Source organism: Haliaeetus albicilla, chromosome 8 (genome assembly GCF_947461875.1).
Source record: "Haliaeetus albicilla chromosome 8, bHalAlb1.1, whole genome shotgun sequence".
NCBI lineage: Eukaryota > Metazoa > Chordata > Aves > Accipitriformes > Accipitridae > Haliaeetus > Haliaeetus albicilla.
In genome coordinates this window covers 3,387,410-3,394,576 of record NC_091490.1, presented here as the reverse complement: position 1 = coordinate 3,394,576, position 7,167 = coordinate 3,387,410, and positions in this window count along the sequence as shown.

Genomic DNA, 7,167 nt, shown 5'->3' with positions numbered 1-7,167 from the left:
TGCATGTGCCTTTTATATTATTAGATGCTCTAAGAGTGAATATAATCCTGCATCTAAAACAATATTGTAAGGTGTGAATACTCTGTTTATTTGCAATAAAGGCAAATTTTATTGTTGTGTTGTAAACCAAATGTTAACCTATTCTAAGTGCCGTTCAGGCACAGAAGGCACAAATGTTGCCGATCCAAATAATAAGCATCACGTGTATTCATTAAAGCACTTTTTTTCCTTTTATGGGAAAGGAGTGACTAATAGATAGATTTCAGGCAGAACTAGATCAAGTACATATATGTGTCAGGACTGGAGTGTGCATTTGCACATGTTAATTGAGTTAATATTCCAAAAAGCCAAAATGAGATTGTGTTCACTTGTTTTCGGGAAAAAAACCACAACCACACATCATTTGTCTAAATTAGTAACCTCTGCACTGTTGAATCCTACTAATAATTGGCCTAATATTACTTTTAGATGCTGCATGTATGTGAGGATGGTTGGCTTGATTTTACTTAATATTTTTCATTAATAGCCCAGAAGAGGGAGTAAACAACATGTTTATGGAATTTAGATGTCAAAATGAGGAGAATTGTGAATGTCAGTGAGAGCTAGAAAATAGAAGATTCCTGTTTAGTGAAGCACAAGTTAATGTAGCTTTAGCAAAAATAATGCAAAACCGTTGAGTGGTTCCTTTGGGTAACAGTGGACAGGAAATTAGACATGAAGTTGTACTTTGCTTTCACATTTGAACAAAAAAAAATGCAGTCCTATGCCACATTGTTAAAAGCTCTGTCACAGAGCAGGGGGATATAATTGCTATAATCTGGTTTCACTGATGCTTTCCTTTCTGCTTACCTTTCCACGAGGAAGGCATTAACTAATTGAAGTGCACAGAAGAACAGGAAAAATGATCAGGAGCCTGCAGGGATGGGCTTAAGGAAGATTAACTTGTAGCTATGTGGCTTTGTTACTCTATAGCTGAAGAGTGAGGGTGGGCAGGGAGGGAAGCCCTACCGTTTACAAGTACCTCGTGTACGCACGCTGGTAAGGGGAAGAGGAGTTAGAGGGACTGGCAAAGGACAGACATCTTTGGGCAAGGGGAAGATGCTCCAGGAAAAGCTTCCCACAGGGGAATACAAGGCTGTGTAATATTCTCACCCAAAAGTGTTGAAGATCTTACTGCGTAAGGCTGTTAACAACCAGGCTGGCCCAAAGGCTAACCAACGCACAGTAGAGAACAATCTGCATTCATTGGATTAGTTGAATCAATAACATCTTTTCCGTTTACAGCTTCTGTTGTTGTAGTAATAATAATAAAATGTAATAAGCTTCAGAGGTTTTAATGCACAGCAGTCTGCAATATTTGTAATGAAGTTGAAAGTGGTTCTGAGTTATGTGAAACTAACAAAAACATATAGCTGTACAGTGGACTTTTTTCCCAATTATGTGGTATTTTTATTTTTTTAAGTGAAAGTTACTCTACAACATTGATCTATGTCTCAAGTCATATAGACAAAGACCCACAGCTCTTTTGAAAGACTTCATCCATCCTACCCCGCTGCAGACTTCAGCCTCCGTGTTGTTACTGGGAACAAGCCTGGCAATCGGGAAGATGTCAAAGGAGCGACTCTTCCCATACTGCTCACCAAGTATACCTACATTTTGAAACAGGCAGGCTGAAAATGGAAGGATGTTTCTGGGTATGCACGTGACAAAAACAATAATGACACTACTTGGTGACTGCAGTTGGTCATCAGACTAAAACAAAACTGCTCAGGCCTGATAATTCTGCAAGTTTTCCTCATCCAGGCCTTTGAACCTGTTGGTCTGCTGTGCACTTACATCATGTGCCACTCCGTCCCACTGCGGTATAGGTAGCTTTATCTGAGATGGGAACTAAAGGATGAATTTTCCTTCTTCCTGAACTCCACTGGCTGAAGTTGAGGTACCTTAAAAAAAATCCCGTGTGCATGTACCCACTTAAGCTTGCTGTGTCTCCAGAAATGAGCTGCTATTCAAAAGACCTTTGGTTTGGTATTCTTGTAATAGACATGCTCAAATGGAAATAGAAGAGCTATAGTACCTAAGTGTTAAAAAGAAAAATGTAGTTCTGCCATCCCAACAGCAAACTTCTCTGGAAGGGTGGAATAGTTTAATTTGTCTCAGTCTTTTTGCAACTTGTTGATAAAGAAACGCAATGGTTGAAACACCTTTGCTGAATTTATTTAAATAGTGGGTTATTTTTTTTTCTCCCTTTTGACTAAGGGCAAGAAAGACTTCGGTGCTAGAACAGCAGCTGGTTTTTGGTCCTTCAATCTGTTAGCAAATCCTTTAGTTTACCACAGTGGTGTTCTATTTGAAGCCTGCTACCAGTAGTTGTTAAAAACTAATGGCTATTTTGAGGTTTTTTTTCATGTTTTTCGTACAAGGCTTAAGCATAGACAAGCCCATAAGTTGCCCTGGTGCACTCGTGTACAGTGGTGACACAAGTTAAATTACCAAGTTACTAGAAATTAATGTTTTTCGGTAACTACAGGGGACTTTAATTGGAAACTATGTTAATCGCATAGTAATTCTCTTTACCTCGTCTGCATTATCTCCTGAAAACCGTGCAATTAATTTGTGTCATCACTGTTGCTGCTGCTGCCTTCAAACACAAACCAAATGAGCATTAGTTACTCACACACCCAGCAGTGGCCTATTTTCTTAAAGGACTTCCACAAATCACTGGCTGATTACTTGCTTGCCTGACAGAACCAGACTGCATGTACCACAGAAGGTGGCAAATAGTAGCTCTTTTCAAAGTCTGAGCTTTTAATTACCTAATAACCTTTTCTTTTTTTTCTTTTCTGCAATTTCCTTTTTCCTTAGAAGGAACATTTCTTTGTGTGTTTATAATATCTAATATTAGCTTGGCACAACCTCAGGGCTCTAAATGATTAGCTGGGACTCTGCCTTCTCCTTCTAGCAAAGATATCGGCCTCATTTTTCAAACTAACGTGAGACCTCACGGTCCTCTTTGACTTGCCTCTACCTGACCAATGACCGAAACCCCATCACACTCAGAACTGATGGTGAAGGTGTTGGTGTTTGTTCCTCGCCAAGCAGCACTGTAGCTGGGACTGGGAGCACGGGTAGCCCATGTGGTGTAAGGTAAAGGACATCTTCGTGTGACCCGGCTGTGCAGCTCCTCCATGGGGAAAAAAACCCACCAGCCACCACATCCCTTTCCCGTCGGCTCTGTGGCCACTGGCATCTGAAGCCGCGCTCACGACCTTTAAAAATGCCTTTGGCCAGCACCCACCTTCCCTGCAGGCAATCACAAAAGGCAGCAACTGATTTCTGACAACTTTCCAACCTGAAGTCTTAGACTGGGCTGGAGACTGGTGGAGAAACCAGTATGCTGGTTTAACTCCACGGGGAACAAGCCAGCAGACCCTTAGGGATAGCTCTTGGGAAAGATGCAGCTGGAAGGCTGGTTTTGCCCCATAATGATTCATGAAATGGAAATTTCTAAAGCGGCTGTTTAGGAGAGGGGGTTATTTACAAATGTTGGTAGACACAGCTGACCTCAGAGAGAAAGAGAGCCTGAAGAATTGCAGACCAACTTCCAGAAGGCCTAGAAATGGAAAGATACTCAAGACCATTACTAAGTTAGTGCCCATCCGTGGCTACCAGCAGAACTGCCTGTTTGTGATGCCTTTCTTTAAAGCCTTGTTTTCCCTCTTGCCAGTCCTCCATGCTTCAGCAGAGCTGTAAAACTGAGGCTGCACTAGTTTGTTACTGAAGGTCTCCAAGCAGCTCCGCTCCTGTGAGAACAGCTAGGCAGGAGTCCCCCAAGCACGTCTCCCTTGGCAGTTACGTTTTTCCCCACAGTATTAATGAGACGCCCCTAAACAACAGGAGCATGAGTAGGTAACTGTAAGAATTACGTAAAGGCAGCTGCTGTATTTCCTTACAGGTGCGGTGGCAACTGGTGTTGAGGTGGCACCGTGCATTCCCTCGCCTGATTTTCAAAGCCAACACTGGCTTCACGTTCTGAACAAAACCTGCTCTTCCCTGGTTCTTGTACAAGGCAAGATCATGTGAGTCTGGATCCGTTCGTGGTGAGTTCGCTGGCTCCTAGAGGAGTCTACACGACCTTGCACTTTTAAAACAATCTGGTAAATACACCTGATTGACATTTAGCATGGTGATGTGCTCCTTAGTTAAAGCAGTAACAGCAAACAAGTGGTTGCTTTACATAGATCAACTGGCACTTAAACATCAGGTTCATTTATCTGTAATTGGCATGAAAATGCAGTTGGAAAATAGGGAGTGTGGATGTGAAAGAAGGAATCCCCCTCCTTGCCTGCGCGCTGCCTGGCTGTGCAGTGGCCACAGGCAGAGTCTGCCGCTGCTCGGCTGTGCTAGAGAGGCAACAACAGGCCCCGGTCTTGGTTTTTGCCCTTGCCCTTGGCTTACAATTTTTTTACTGTGAGGAAAGTATTTTATGGGTTTTTTTTCTTTAACTTACCCCTCCAAACCCAGGAGCATTGGTAATGAGAAGCAGGCGAGCAGTTCAGTTACGCACAATGCAGCCAGAAGGACATACCAGGATATTTGGGGAGGCAGGGAAGGGATCTCCTGTTTGCCATTAGTTACAGTAAGAAAGTGGACTCACTCTGGAGACCTGATTTATTTCCAGAGTTATTGACAATCTTTTAACTGGAATGATGGAATGAAAAGCAACTGTCGGTGAGTTATGAAAGGTCAATAATGCCACAGATGAATACAAACAGCATATTTGACATCCAGCCCGCCCTGCGTTCTGTTACACAACAGTTTCATCCAAGGTGATAAGGCTTTTCAGGAAGGCTGGAGCACCAGATCTTCTTGTGCTACCAGGAGCCTCCAAGAGGGCAGAATATGCCAGGTGACTTTACAGTCCTTTACCACCCTGCAGTGGATTACTATGGGAGTATGGATGCATTTCTTCTTCCCAGTGCATGGAGCACATTTCCCTAGCCCTGCCCTGAAGGCTGTGGAGCACAGTCAGGTATACCCCACAGCAGCATTTCAGCCTAACGCATCCCTACGGCTGGAGCCTCTGTTAGCCTATAGCTGCTTTCTGGCTGCACAAAGGTGTTACAGCTTCCCATTGTCTTGGTTAGGCCATGCCAACATTACTAAAGGGGTCTTAAAACGCTGGAAACTTATTTGCATTGACAAAAAGATGTAAAGAGGCATTCGAGGGAGTCAGGATTGAGCCCTGAGTAATCATCATTTGACCCTATGATTGGATATCTTCACGAGATGGTTTCTGTTGCCTAATTGGATGAACTGAGCTTTATAAACAGTTCCCTTCCCTGTTTGTAAGCAGTTCACGGGCAGCTGTAATTGTTCGAATCCACAGTGTGAATAGTAAAAAGAGCTTTACTTAATGACTGCAGAAGCCCTTCTCGTGTGAGAGCTCTCTGGTATTTATTCACACCAGAATTCACAACGCTTTTGTTTTCTATGAACGCTCCTGCAAATAAAAACTTGCTCACTCTAATGTTTATGAATAAATGTGGTCGTAAATGCCATCAAAGCAAATCAGCAGGGTTTTATTTATGCAAGAAGATGCGCAAATAAATGTTTGCTGTTTTCGCCTAGGTCTAGTGGGTGTTTAGGCATGTGTTAAAGCCAAGGCTTTGTGGGCTTTCCGCTCAGCATTCACACGTTATTCTTATTTTCCATCTCCTCCTTTCCTACACTCTGATCCTGCCAGTGAATCCCTGTGCCCCAAGGGAACATTATTAAAGTCAATGTTTTAGGTATTTATCCACATCCAGCAGCTTGCTGGGTCAGTGGATAAGGTCATGCAGGGTACTGGAATCACTCATAGGATGCCCAGGCTTGGGGCCCTGTACATAGGTGGACAAGAGGCAAGGGGGATTGTAATTGCAGCCTCATGCTGTTTTCTGCATGGCACACAGCAGATGATACCCACAACTGCTTTATTGGCACGTACTGACTCGTGGAGTGAGGTGGCATGGGTTTTGTCTTACACAGAAGAAGTGTGGGAAGGTATTGCCATCCTGTCTCAATCAGTGCCCTAATTAAATACAGGGGAGGATTTTCTTTTTAAAAAGTCAGTGTCAAGCCTTGTTAAAGAAAATTAAGATGCACTGAAATTAATGTGGTAGGAACTGGGGAGGTGCTTAAGCTAGACTATCTATATTTATTAGAAAGGGAACTAAAAAAGGAAGTATTTTCTGATCAGAGCTCAATCCTTAAACTGGGCCATTTGCAAGTTCCTTACAGAATATAAGGATGCTGTGCAAGTTTACAAATTTCCCTTCAAAATCTGCAGTTAGGGACTGGTTCCAGGGATGAATTCTATGTCCCAGCCTCTAAAAACTATAAAGGAATATAATCTGAGACTCACCTCTTTCCAGGATTTGTCTGTAAATCCCCCTTCTCTTATCAAGTTCGTTTGGGATTTTGTGCTGGCCACACTTTCAGGGGGTTTGACTTGAAGACTCAGGTCATTCCCCTCCATTCCCTTGTTCCCTTGAGTTCAAAGGAGCACAATAGTACAGAATTTTAAAAATCTACATTCAGCAATATGATAATCCTCATTTACAAACAACACTATATAAAGGCATCTGACTACTTCAAACCACAGAGCGCCTGAATCGGAGGTATAAATCAGACCTTGCAACAGTCAAAAGCAAAGTCCTAGATAGGAATGCATTAGGATGGGGAGTTCAAATAGAAAACTGATTTTTTTCAAAGGCTTATAGAGAAGAGCTTCTGCTGATCACAGAGAGATGCTTCAGCTCTGAACCGTGATCTCAACCTGACCACAGTCAAGACATGTTTCTGCCTCCCCTGCAGGTGAGAAGAGGTGCCGTTTTATGGCAGTGCAGAAACACAAAATACAGTATTTGTTAAATGCAACAAGCTCATGTCTTTGCAAATATATGAAGTTCTTTGGCCTTCACAGTTCAACCAGTGGTTTGTTGTTTTCATGCTAATACAAATTCTTGTATTAATAGGAGCATGGCCTTGGGTTTCTCCAGCCGTATGGGAAAAAGTTACTTGTCTGATGGTAAACAAAGAACAGAAGAATTGATTCACTGTCTTCACTTTTAAAAAGATGGTATGAAGCAATAGTGAAGCAATTTTAATTGTGACTGTGTAACA